This window comes from Apostichopus japonicus, chromosome 7 (genome assembly GCF_037975245.1).
Source record: "Apostichopus japonicus isolate 1M-3 chromosome 7, ASM3797524v1, whole genome shotgun sequence".
Taxonomy (NCBI): Eukaryota; Metazoa; Echinodermata; class Holothuroidea; order Aspidochirotida; family Stichopodidae; genus Apostichopus; species Apostichopus japonicus.
Window position 1 is genome coordinate 16,222,230 of NC_092567.1, and position 15,102 is coordinate 16,237,331.

Below are 15,102 nucleotides of genomic sequence, written 5' to 3' on the forward strand. Positions count from 1 at the left end.
CCCCATCGATATGGTATACCCCTAACAGTTCCCTCCTTTTGGATCCCAATGGATCAAGAGAGGGAAACGACCAAATCAAAAGTTATATATAAATATGAAGGTTTGCTTTTATCAGGGTTGCCCAAACATTTCTGTCACAAAGCAAAGTTTTTGTCTTTCCATATCTGTATCAGGATGGGATACTTCGTTCTTCCGTTCTTCATAATTAAATATCATACTCTACTGCCATCTCTGAATTGACGTAATTTCCTGTAAATGTGACGGATAATTTTGTTCACTTTTTTCTCTCCGATAGAAATCAGTTTGTTTGACAGAGCGCTATGTGCGTCCATTTGTTGGGTCTCAATTTCTAGAGAATCGGAGGAAATTTGTTATTCTACATAATAAATGTAAAGGTAGAAGATTATCAGATTTGCCAAAACTTGGGTCATAATATGATGCACTGTAAAATGTTGACGTCGGTTTGCTAGGTAAAAAAAAGAAATAGTAATTCTCATTAATATAAATAACTATCTTTACTTCTTGACAATCATGTTAGAAATCGTTTTTTGTTTACATTAGTAGTAGCTAAGAATGAACATTAAATAAAAAAATTAATTGCACTTCTTTTATTAAAGTGCTAAGAAAACTTAAATGTTTATTTTCTTCATTTCATTAATTTTCTGATCTCGTTAATTTAAAATTTTTGTCGTATATCAAACTGTGAAGATGGATACGATGACTGAAATAAAATGACAAGAGTGAAATTATTGAAATACATATTCTTGATTATTATTATTATACGAAGTTTATATAGCGCCTTATTCAATTAAAAAATTGCTCTAAAGCGCTTTACAACAAAAGATAAAAAATTGTTAAAAGTATAAAAGTTAAAAAGGTGTCTTATTGATGTCTTATTTATAGTCTTGAATATCGGTCTTTATATATAATGCATTTATTCTAATCATATTACTATAATTGTTACAAATGAAGTGTTTGCAATGACAAGAGGACCAACTTCAATGATCAAATGTAATTATCAAGAACGATGTATATAAAAATATCAATTTATCCAATGTGTATATGAGACTATATAATGATGTTTGGAAGAAGTTTTCATATCATCGTTGTAATTTGCATAGTTATCATCGTGATCTAATCTAAAAGATTCTATTAGTCCCCAAATATCAGTAAATTGTATTTTGCAACAACTATTTATCCTTGCACGGGCTGACGAATATAACCGTTGTCCACTAGTCACCAATAAAGAATGCACGTTCTTGTATACTGCCGTACTTCTTGAATTTATTCTACGTTGACTATCAAAATCCAACCCTTACTTCTTGTTGTATATAAAATACTACATTAAATTGTGTTAGGGTTAAGCGTCGGGAATCTTGTCATATTATTTTGCCGTGGGTAATAGCATTGCATGGGGGGGGGGGTGGATGTTGCGATATGTTATGTCGCCTCGGAGCACATAGCAACACATAAATAATCTAATTCGCAAAAATTTAATCAACAATAATCGAAGTAGTGCGTTGGTCTAGCGCCATTACTTTCATACCATATATGATTGTGATATGTAATACGTGTTGTTATGTTGTTTTGTCCGTTGCTAGGGACCAATGCCGTGACGATACTATTACATTAACCAGTGTTGCCAAGGTACAAATAAATCCTTTACTTGATAAAAATGAATCCACAATTTTTTTGCACGGAATGATTTATGTTCATAAATGAAAGACTTTGAAAGACTTTGTCAGCAACACAATAATATAAAATGGTAATTATACGTTATGTAAATGAAACTTAAAATGCAGGAAATTAATTGATATATATATAAGCTCAACTGGGTTACCGTACGATGCACCTTTCTACTAAATGTTATATTGTCTAGACGATTTAAAAGTATTTGAATTTGTTCAAGTGAAATAACGACGAGCTAAAATATACCATTGAGACATGCATTGCCACCCAATACACACAGAGAACAGTATGTGTTATTAGGATTACAGTAAGAACTGAGGATATGTGTAATTTCAACAAATCCAGTTGTTGTAATTTATCAGATTTGTCAGCTCAATCCTGTTTTAACTGTGAGTGGGTGTGTAAATATAATATATATATATATATATATATATATATATATATATATATATATATATATATATATATATATTCTCAATATTCACAGGGCCGTAGCCACTTGAAAAATAGGGAACTATCGTAAGCTTATGAAAGTCTACACCAATTCTTAGACAACTGCAGCGACTCTCTGTACACGTGCGGCGACAACATCCCCATTAGAGTTTGTTAGCACTGTTGCGCGTTGTGCAACGACGACTCTTTTAGGAGGTGGTGGTGATGGTGGTGATGGCTCGACTGATAACGGCTACGGTTGTTGGTCGCTGGTTTGGACGACGTGATCGTTTTGATTTTGACGCACAGTAACAGCAACAGCAGCAGAGGATCACAATTGCTAAGACTACTACAGCGCCCCCGGATATCTCGAACGGCCACCATCCCTGGTTACTTTGGTCACTTTGGTCACTTGAATCATATGGATAGTCTACAAGAGATGAAATTAAGAAAGAGACGAACGTTTGTGTAATCAAGATTCTGTAGGAAACAACGAAACAAAAACGGAGTACTTTTAACTGAGAATCAGTATTTTCTCATTTGGGTACAGATTAGTACAAAATTGTTGTCATTTGAACCAATTTAGCCAACTTCCACCTAATGGGAAAACCTTCTTTTCTATCCATATTAGCTTACTTGTGAAAATGACAAATTTACTTTAAGATAGAAAATGAGAAATGAAAGCTGTGAAAATAATTAGACCGTTTTGGTTATGTAATGCTGACCTTCAGTAAACACATTTTAATTACTTTGAGAAACCGAATACAGGTTATCACTAAAGTGTGATTAATCGAGTAATTAGTACGGTACTTTGTGGGCACTACAACCCTGTAGGCTCTCGGTGACTCGACGGTGACCCGGTCTCAAGTCGGACACGGGTCCCACGGAAGCCGTGCTTATAGGATTGGACTCGGATGTTGTGGATTCTACTACCATTCTGGGTTTATATATGACACCAATGAGCTGATTAATGATCAACATGGTCACCATTGATGTGATTATTTCAGTATTTTCTATATGTCATATTTATCTAAATTTTCGTTAGCTAACCTTGAAGTTCGTAGCTGGTACCGTAAAGTAAATCAGCTCCATTCAGCACCGTACTCCCAGTCGAAACTAGACAGAGAAAGTAGGAGAAAAAAGATCAATCCTCGTTCTGAGAACTAGGCGGAAAGTAAGTTATACGAAATTCGACTTACTTGTTGAGTTTTGCAAAAGTTTACTTCATTCGTTATCAAGACTAATAGTCTAACATAGTTAATTAACTTATTTGTGAACTACTCCTTTAACACACGATTAGCTTAGTAAGTAATTTAATTGATTGTCATACATTCATGCATAATGACTGTCCCTGATAGAAAGAGTTAGAAGAACTATTTATTTTCGGAACCTCATTCAAAAAGCAAGTCACTGAAGGGTAAGAGGATATAACTTCACATCTACCTTGATCCCTTCAAATACTCCCCCCCCCCTTCTCCCCTCAACTGATTGGACTATGGAATGTATTAAATATGCACATCAGAATCGCTCCTAAGTACGTATCTTTTCTAAAATTGGGCTTGATTTTGAGTATTTCTATTATATTGGTAAATTGTCGATTAAATAAGTAGTCAGGTCCTACAACAGTGCTTCGCTAATTCAAATAATAAAGAAAATATATGTTTGCTATTACTGAGAATCCTTTAGAATCCCTTAAGCTTTTTTGAGGTACAACATTTGTGTAACTTTTATGTGACACCGTGGTTCGCATTAATTACCATTACCTCTGATAATACCCCACCCCCCACCCCACCCCAAGAAAAATCACTGGCCGAATAAGATATCATTCCCCTTTTCAAGTTCCTGTTATCTATATTTCTTAAACTTCCCACGAGAGTATATATTTTGTATCAGAATTATTTTTGAATGAATTGTTAAGTTGTCAGTTTCATGTTTTAATCAGTGCGATAAAGACCAATAATAAGATTGGGTTTTTGTGTCTCCTAACCTTAAAGCGGGGAGGGGAGTGCGGGTAGAGGAAGGGGTTAGTTGTTCATGAAAGTAATTTTCTTTAACACACAGTGGATCAGTTTTTACTTCGCGTGCTCTGGGGAAAATCATTAATTGATCCTTTACTCGGCTATGTTATGTCGTCTACACATTTCACCGGACCCCTTTAAGTAACCACATGACTATATATATCTGGCCGTCCACTCTCGTCTGGCCGGTGGCTTGCATTTTACATTTTTACAGTTGTTCAGTGGAATTTTGTTTGCATTGTATGAATTATAGAAAAACACCAAATGGGAGAAATATATTTGGCAACTCTCTAAACATGTGTCCAAAGTTTTGTAGGTAATTTTCCCGGTGGGGAGGGGGAGGCGGGGCCCTGAGTCTCATTTTGGTTTGTTTAGCATAGAAAATAGTCACAAGAATTATTACGATCATAAAAATGTACAGCTGGGAACATTTTCATGAAGCTATTGTGTACATGAATCCTTTACCTTTTCCCGATTTTTCCCTTATACTTTGCAAATTATTTCTTGTTGTTTAGCAACTACCAATACCTGCCTTCACCCCTCCCAACATATCATGTGCCGGTAGTAGTTCAACCTGGCGGCGACTATTACAGTCAAGCAACTATTCCGGTGGTCAATGCCCTTGAGCCTGTTGAAATCCTGAGATTATACGTTTACAGTGACCCAAGCCTCCGCATACCAATGTCCTACTAAATCCCATGTTACAATACATTCGTTCTGAACGAAAGTAAGATTAGGGCACTGCTTATTGCAGATTATCTGAAACGATTACCCCAGTGTCGATAATATTGTGATAACAAAGTTGGAAGAGTGAAAAATAACCTCATGCTGTATGAATGTATAACTAATACGGTCAACCTTAATCTGTCAGTCCTGGGAAGGATTTGTTTGCTGTCTACCGGTACACCTCAATGCACAACAAGACAAGAATAAGTGGAGCCAGTGTAAATTTAACATAACCTTTATAATCGCAATGGATTTGAAGGGGAAAGGAAATGCTCATGCTGGAACCAATTTCGAATAAGTTCTTCTACTAAGGCTTACTCTGCCTATACTGTTAACCACAGAACATTGCAAACAAACGCATACTGCCCACAACGTTTCCACAATTTACGATTTATAGTGTTGTTAATGGAGAACTTATTTGGATTATAAAGTTACTGTGTAAAGTGTCATTTCATTGCGAGTCAGCTTCATGCTAGGAAAAGTTCGCCAAATGCTGGACATTATGAAGTATCGGAGAATCGACTTGTCGGTGAGTATTATATTTTTGCTTTCTTTCTCCTTAGTTCATTCAGACATATTTCAAACAACATCGTTAATTAGAACTGTGAAAGTATTTCTATGTTCATGTCGATGTAACCTATCCGGTAAAAGCTGTGTGATTGTGTTTATTATAAAACTGAACAACGTTAGCTTGTATATTATATCTTAAGTGTAAATTGATCACCACCGGACCAAAATATCCGAATATGAGATACCAATCCAACCATCAGTATTGATACATGTGATGGAGATAACTGCCATGAACAACTTACTGAAGCAGCTGAGAGAATCTCATTCCGTTGGGGAGATACCACATACACTAATACTCCAAAACAAGCGGTTCTCTTATAATTACTATATTGTCACAAAAGAGAGATCTACACCTAGTGACGTCAAAAGATGACCTGAGAGGTGTTCAAGGTCATTTAAGTGTTACATATTATAGGAGATATACCTATATATCAGCCAAATTTTAACAAAACGGACTCATGATGCTTTAGGTATATTTAAAAACAAATCCCATTCTTTGCAATACAATTTGGGACTTTGTTTGAGAAGGTTCAGAACATAAAAAAAATGGCGCATAAACGAAAACAAATATGTTTTCTCCTGTTGAGGTTTAAGTTATTAACGTTCAAATTTCAAGTCTGATGACAGTTTCGTCGTTTACAATATTCATCTATTTGTAAGGATTGCTGGTTTGATCAATTTTGACCTATTGTGACACTTTTCGTCAGTGTTTTGACATATCCTGTTATTTCCAGAAGTAGCCTAGTAGAGCTTCGGTTCTCTCTTAACCCATTAATAAACTACTATTTAATCAGGCTCAACTTTGCACAAGGGAACTACAATTATTTACTTTTCCACAACTATATAGCATATCATGTTTGCTTTTTGAATTATGTCTAAGAGGGCTATAAATTGAGCCTGACGTTCCACATTACAGTACAGGCTGTAAGATACACATGTCAGATACTTGTACAAGGGGGCGTCCACCCCCGCTCAGGTTACTTGAGAGTATTTACAAAGGGTACAATTTGCACGGTATTATATCGGTTACGGTTCAATACCCTGTACATATCATATTTGACTGTCCTACATTGATACGGAGAATTCTTTTCTGTGTTTCTGCTGTATAGCTGTAATACCGTGTTTAAATGTACAGATAGGTTATACTGTACATCCCAGACTTGGAGATAATAAGATCTCGTATCTGGTAGAACATTTTACTTCTCAAATATTCCGTATAGATCATGAATTGGTTATTGCCAAGATATTCGTTTAGGTCATGCCAAAATTTCTCTCGGTTATCTAGCGGTAAAAGCATCGTGCCTTTTTTGTTGTTGTTGTAATTTCTAGATAACATTGCTCAAGGTCAATTAGTATTCTTACATTTATTTGTTCAAGCATGCCTTGTATGTTTGCTTAGCAATTTTACAAAACCCTACCTAAATATAGACATGTGCTGATCTAAATAAGGAATCATTCAAGTTTTGTTTTTCCGATACTCTTCTTTTTACCTCATGAATTTAATTACCAATAAGTAATTAACAATTCCATTAGCAACTGCAAAAAATAAGGTGCAAACAACTTTTGCTTTGGGACGTTTATTAAATACCGTGTGTAAGATTTGTTGTTTTGTAGGGATCGAACCCCTGCTATCGCACACTACTTGGAACTGAAGGCATGTAAAATTCACAAATTACCAAGTTCTAAGCATGAATACTTCGTTTTTCCCTAATTGGATTAAAATAAATCTATGTTCACCTTCTGATTGTTCATGTATTTGGCGAATGAACGTATAAAAACTATCCACAATGTCCATGTTATTAGTATCATTATAAGTATTGCAATAACTTCACAACCTCACACAGCATACCCATTGCAAGTACCACACAATTGCCGTGCGTGCCGATATCTTTACTACTGTATGTTTAATAACACCTTTTAGTGCGGCTTCAATATAATTTACGCCCTTTTGGAGGAAAAAAAAATAGGTTGCTTTTGTCTTAACTAGAAGAGATTGAACCAGTCACATAAGTGTTACAAGGTAGGTATTTAAACGGTGCGTAATTAAATATGAATTATCCTGTCAAATCGATTAGTTCATAATCAATAACAACGGTTTTCCGCTTTCAAGTAAACACTTTAAATATCTATATTGCTCCCCTTTTACCTTTATTTTTATGTATACACAAATCATGAGTTTAAAAAACAAATTGGCATAAGCGGTTGCCACAGAAGCAGCCAGTTCTAACGTAAGGTAAGTTCATTCTTTCTATATCTCTGATCGAATCGCTCGTATAGAAGAAAACACATAACAAGATCCTAACATGCACCGATTTCATCGTTGAAGAAACTGATTACAGACTGCATATTATTGTAATTATGACCATATCATTATTCCAGTATAAATGATGGCTCATAGGCAACGACTATTACATGATGTACGTTTTTCTCACAACTGTCCTAACTGCCATTAATTTACAGTTTGACAGCAAAAAAAAACATGTCATTTAATATTGATTGAAGTATTAATAAATAGTAATAAAAATCTTTGATAACTTATTTTAAGAATAGGTAGAAGAAGGGCAGCGAAATGCCTGCCCTTCATCGCCATCGCCATCATCAATAAAACATTTATGAAGCCAAAAAAAGTCTTGTCTGGTCCCTATCTTTATAGCGTGTTGCATTGCTCAATAAAATAAAAAAATAAAATCTGATCAGGCCTCTGAAGGGAACTTCCCTATATAATTCCCAAGTACGAACTCTATTTGACCTCATACCCAGCTTATCAATATATGAAATTCCACATTGCATATATAATCTCTGTTTCCTAGCCAACGTCAGAAGTTTTATATATTTTTTATTTATCCTGAATTTCCAGTTTGACTCTACAATAAAACAGTTGCACACAAAACAGTTCACCCTCTTCAGGTTACATGTTGCACAAAATAAACTTTGCACATTGAAGCTCAGAGTATGCTAATGTTGAGATACTTGTCCATATTAAATTATTGCAAAGTTATCGCCACCGCCATCGTCACCGCCATCGCATTTGTCGTTTTCGCTGCCGCTGCCGCCGTCGACGCCGCCGCCCTCGCCATCGCCATCGCCATCGCCATCGCCATCGCCATCGCCATCACCAACGCCATCGCCATGGTCATTGTCATCGTCATCATTCAAATTTAACATATAAGATAGACCTATGATTACCTAAACGATGTAACCTAAAAGACCTCATTTGCACTGTCATCTTTAGACTACTTCACACATATTTCTATACGCTAGGCCATTCATGTTCTTTTAGTCATGAGTTTTCAGGAAAACCATCAGCTAAACTATAATTAATTATTTCTATACATTTTACGCTTTCGTCGAGTTTTCATTCCTTCCAAATTCTCTTGTGTGAGGAAATGCATATACGTATTGTGTGTACATTTTCTTGTACTTCTTCGTCCGTACACTGTAAACATTAGTTAGTCACGAATGGCAAAAGTCTAGTCACATTTCGACTAACATTAATTAGTCACATAAATTTGTAAGAACTTTTTTGACACTCAGTATGCATGTCATGTATGTAAGCGTGACGAGAATGTTCTAGTCTTCTGTTTGTTTACTTTCTATAGCCTTCAGCTTTGACAAATTACGTCATTATTTTTACCCAATCATCGTACCGTAGAATACCGTGTGCTCAGCTGATCAGAGATAAAAAATTCAGACGACGTCCGGCGATTACATGTATATTGTATGCACGTACGTGGTACATTGCCTAACTGCAGATAGAACAAGGCTATCAACAAAATAAGAAGATTCTTAATCATTTAACAATCGTCAGAAGCAGTTTCAAAATTTCGTCAGTTGGGTAAGTTCAATCACAACTGAAATTCTAATAAATAATAATCGACACAATTGACATAATGTTCAAGGAAGGTTTGAATATCCGCGATATGTTTGGCTGAAAAGTATGGGTAAAATTATAACGTTAGGCCTTAGTAAGCAAAACTGTTGCTAACGCTAGGGCGTAGCGAGGCTAGGAGTTTAGTCTACCTACTGTAGCCCACATGCGCTCGTAGAGGTATAGTACTAGCAGTAATACACACTTATATGACATATTTTATATAAATGTGTTTTTTAGCTAGTAAACTATATTCTATGTTGTTACGAGCGCGTGTGGTGTAGGCTAGCCTACGTCAAGTTTCTAGACACTTCGACGACCACCAACCCAGTCTGCATTTCGTGCACTTTGAACTGAAGATCTTCGGCGTGGAACTTACCTTATGTTCTTGTTGGCTAAAGTACATGGTAATCGTATTTTAGGTTATTTATTTTTGCTAAAGTTGGAAGAACGTGGTGTTTAACTAAGGACAAAAACTCAGTTTCAATGCAGGAAATACCCATAAAGTTGTTAGCTTAGGCCTCATGTTCATAGTGGCGTTATGTTAGTATCCTAGACCAAGTCTACACCGGCTGTAGCACAATTTTGTAGGGTTCTGTATGCTCAGTGAAGTGGCTGCTGAGTGCTAATACCTTGGACAGAGAATGTCTCTTGGACAGAGAGTCTTATTTAGCAAATAATCCACAAAGGTATGCATTTTCTGCACCTGCATATGTGCATCAAGGAGTTTTGAGCCTACTCAGCCTATCATTAATTTTCTGTTGTTTGTCAATTTTCAGAGAAAGTTGATGTGCTAAGTCCTCAGCATTCACAACTATATACTTTGAACGGTTGTGGTATCAATGGACTCAACTGGTTAGATGAGGTAACAATAAATTCCAAACAACTCTGACAGCAAAAAGAGATATCCTGATACTTCCATGGGAGATCTACTGTAGTAACTATAGGAACCAGTGCTTGCCACCAATAGCGAATAAGGTAATTTGACGTTGGTGTTCTTTGACGAGCATCAAATTTGAATGTTTTATCACGAAATATGCCCCCTATCCACCTCTTGTCCCTCATACCTGTCTGTAATACATTGTAACAACCTATGCATAAACCTTTAAATTGACTGGATATGCTTTCCTTTAGACTACTGTACATACTGTTACAGTTAGGCTGTGGTTTACAAATCCCGATGATCCAGTTTTGGCAAAGAACACCGTCAATTCTCTTCTCTTATTCTTATAAAGTAACTTAACAGTTGCACTGGAGTGACAAGCAATATCAGTTTAACATGTTCCAAACAGTTGAGGAATACATTGGGTTATGTCCTGTAGGTCAGTTTGGGAGGAATCAGCTGAGCTAAACAAAAGTAGTTTTCATCAAATTTCAGAGCCAGAGACGAAAAAGCCCTCCCCGCTGACCCTTCTCTGGATGATGTTTCTGCAGGTATGGCAAGCCAGACCAAGTGGACTGTGATCAGGGATACCAATAAAACCTGCAAGAATCATAAATGCACCCAACTTGTTCAAGCTTATCAAATCCTGGTTACTGCTTACACAGTATTGCTCATATGTGTATTTACACACTGCACAGTGCATACTGAAATCTCTGAAAGACATCTTTATGGACCAAAAATGATAATTGCATAGAATTCTATTGTGGTTTATATTGTGACGACTATAAAAAGTATCATTTTGGTATTAACAAAAAATTCATCTCTCACTTAAGGTGGCATACTCCTATTAGAGTCTATATCCATCCGCTCGATTGTTCCCCCCTGAGGAAAAGTGCACATCTTTTTTGACCTGTTATCAATCATGATCTAGTTTTTTTGTGGCTTGCATGTTGAAGAGCATGAATGGAAGTACATGTGGTGAGAAAATTGGGTCAATTGAGGCAATTTTAGACCCCTTTAGGCCTCCCAGGAGCAGCGTAGGAAAATTGTTTACCACTGAGTGAAGAGGTTTGTTCACAAGTGACGAAAATTTCCGGCTCCGATAGCAAAAAAACTACATGGTTATGATACAAAAATTGATAGTGCTATGAAAGGCCAACTTGTCAGCTATCCGGTGATGGGTAGCGTTTAGCTAGTGAAAACTTCTATCTAGACTTAGAGACCACATTAATTTAGTGATTTAGTGTGTAAGTCAATGGGGCTTTTAATGGACGTATGCTACCTTAAATATAACGAACAATCTGTGATATACAGTGCTTATTATGCAATCAGTGAAATTACCACAGTACGTCAAGACATACAGAAGTTGTGGCGGAATGGTTAGGGCACTGAACACATGATTCCATTATCGTGGGTTCATGTACCAACCTGGTCGATACGTATGTATCTTTAATGGAGCCATTTAATCTCAATTGCCCCTCTTTACTCAGGTGTATAGTGTACCCTGTGAGGTAATTAAAAAATATAGCATTTGCACTGCTTTATGGCTGCAATGATATGGGATGTCCCCTGGGGAACATGTAGATGTAGCTCAGCATAGTGAGCATAATGTCTGATATGTGTTACCATGGACCATAGAAAGTGTTCCGTAAATACTGTGCAATATAAATGGTTAATTTACATTACATTTACAGAGTGTGGCTAGCACAAATGTTACATACTTAACCAAATGTCTTTAGGCCTTTGTTACTTTACAACAACTCTTTGTTAAAAGTGAAAAAGAAAGGATATTTGTTTGTGTAAGAGCTGCAAAGAGATAGTTCACTTGAGTATTCATCATTGACTTATAGAAAAACTGTGGTGAGTCATAAACAAATAATTTCACAGCAGAAATTGTAGCATATACGTACACATAATACTGCACACCGGTTATATTCTATAATGCACACCGGTCATACTACTAGTATGCTATAGTGCATGCCTAAGCCCCACATGTGTAGTGTATAATATCATTGTTTGTGTACTTGCGCACCTCTTTGGGATCAAGCAAAGATCAAATTATCAGCAATGATGTTCGATATATCGGGCTAGTCTTTAACATGGACTTAAGTGTACTTAGAAAAAATTACAATCATTATATGAGGTTAGTGTGATTGAATGTGGGAACCTCATTTAAAATGTACCTCAAAAATTGATCTAAAAGGTAATTTTCTACCATTCAAGACATAGCTTATGGTTTGTGATAAAGTACTTCTATATAGAAATGTTTTAACTACTTTGTTTTCTGTCCCACCCTAATGTTGCTTCAAAGATAATAACATATTCAACTTACATGTTCTGCATTAATATTGTACCATCACATCCATGGTCAGAAACTCAGAATAATATCACTTCAAAGTTCATAAAATGACTTATATTATTCTTTTGTTTTAAATGTAGTAGTCAGATATTGTAAGACATAGATATTTGTTTTCTGGTCAATGGTTCACTTTTAATCTCACTTTTTTGTTTAGCTTGTCATGGTTATATTTGTATTCATCCCAATTCGAGATGATGATTATAAGGATATTTTCTGGCCCTTTAAACAGCTAAGGTCATATAGAGCTACTCAAGGCATTTTTATGCCATTTGATTTGACATGGGGTATTATTTTTATAAATAAATTTATAAATATGATATATTATTTTGTGTATATTAAATATATGTTATGTATATTTATATTTAAAATCTTAATTAAGATAATTGTGTACTCGCAATTTTTCCCTTTTTCTGTCTGTCCACATCTCTTCCATGCTGCTAATTTGATGAAACTGATGGAGCCCATAATGATGCATGGTCAGTGGACAATGAGGGTCTTTAAGAAATTGTAGGTAAAGGTCATCAGGGGATCTAATTGTTTCCAAACTGTTGAACACTGCCAACTTAATGGCTTAGGAGCATTTCAAAGTAATCCCATAAGTATTCTCAAAATGTTTTATCGGAAAAGATTTTGACAATTTTGTAAAAATAAGTTTTCCCAATGGTCCCATAAATATATATTTTAGTTTTAAATGTTCTTAAACCTTTAGTGTTTGTTACTGTTCTTTATGAGATGACTTTTAAATGGGATGCTTATTTGTCACATTTTGCATTAATACTGGATGTTAATAAAAATTATCATGAAACTTACAATGTGTGTCACTATCTCATTTCTTAACTAATTAGTACTTAATCAGTATCTTAAACTAGTCTTGTGACCTAAATAAGTAGTCACAGTTGCAATGACATATATTTCTGGTCACTTGACTAAGCTTTGGTCGATAGAGGCATCGTAGTATGACTAATTTTAATTAGTCCGAAAACTTGATTTAATTAGTCACAAAACTAATGTTATATTGTCAAATGACTAGAAGAAACTGGTCGATAGAGACATCGTTGTGACTAATTTTTTTTAGTCATATTGACCAACTATTGTTAACAGTGTATGTATATCTATGTAGCACTTACAGAATAGTGTTTTGCTTTCTATATTGTGATATTAACGAGTATGGGAAGAAATAAATATTATGGTACGAACGTCCTAGCGGTTCAAATTTCATTTCACTGCTATGGTCGAGTGCATAAAGGCATTATAACCAATAAAATATAGCATCAGGGAGATCAAAGGTTCAATTCCTGTCTAGGCAAAGTAAGGTAGATTTTTGGCAACTAGGAGAAATCCAGGTTTTTCATGATCTGAAATGTTTTTTTAATAATGAAAAATCTCCTAAATAAGTTTAAGCTGTATAAACTGGATAACCACCCTCCGTAATGTGTAAATTACAAGCCATTCGGCTCCTCTCGTTCTTCATGTGGCCTGCTAACTGTCTTAAAATAGCAGCCATTTAGGCCGTCAGAAGAGATTCAAGGTAGTAAGGCTAAGAAATGATTTTCAAACTTGAACTACGAACTTTCAGTAATGGTGCAGATTTTAAACTGTGCACAAATTTAGAACCGTTACTTTGTACCAATGAGCGTTTCGCTCACACACAATAACTTGTTTTACAATAACACCATAACATCTTCTGAGGCTTTCCGTTCTTTTGTATATGGTAATATATTTTAAACTAAGAAAAGTCAGTATCGTGGTGGATAAAGATTGTTTGCCTTGTAAAATATTTGAGTTATCCAGCCCTTATAGGAAATGATTGCAAATACATATAACGTGTATTCGATGAGCCCTACGGTACCAGAGTTTTTTTGGGAGTTGAATGAATTACATTTTGCAAAAGAAGCAGTATATATATATATATATATATATATATATATATATATATATATATTTGTCAAATTGGTATGAATATGCACTCCATTATGCTGATAAGAGAAACCGACGTTTTTCCGAGTTAAGATGTTAAATTTTCCAAAAAAAAAAAAAATGCCCCGTAACTGATATTGATTTCTTGGTATCTACAAATGTAACATAGATATCTTTTAAAGAAAGCGACTCTAAAACCGCCAACGCCTCCATATCACTTTTTGAACGTTTTTTTCTTCTCGCCAATGAAGTTCATAACAATTACACACTACGACACAAACATATACTCATATATTGACATTTCAATAACTGTGTCCATTCCACACCTTCAATTTTTATTGTCCGTTATCCATGATCTTACTACTTCCCGTTACTTAAGAATTTCGCTCAGTTGTCGTTTCTTGTATTGTAATTATTTTGATATTGATAAATAGAAACAAACCTGTTGGCATCTTGAAGAATCACGTCAAAAAAGGCAGCCTGCTTCAAATTCATGCATACATGCATCTGTTCGTGTTAAGCTCTGTACCTCCCGTTTTGTGTAACCGACTTGAAATGTTTGGCATTTGACTGTGAGCATGCGCATGTTTTAAGGGTACCTCTTCATAAAACGAAACTGATTTTTACCAAACGATGGGAT

General features: G+C 35.4%; 1 long non-coding RNA gene across 1 annotated transcript; it reads left to right on the forward strand.

Annotated features, from left to right (window-relative positions):
* Positions 1–7,004: 7,004 nt before the first annotated feature.
* LOC139969484 (uncharacterized) lies at positions 7,005–14,458 on the forward strand. The gene is made up of 3 exons (XR_011793729.1): positions 7,005–9,270; positions 10,083–10,281; positions 10,682–14,458. It is a non-coding gene; the product is annotated as an uncharacterized lncRNA (long non-coding RNA).
* Positions 14,459–15,102: the final 644 nt, after the last annotated feature.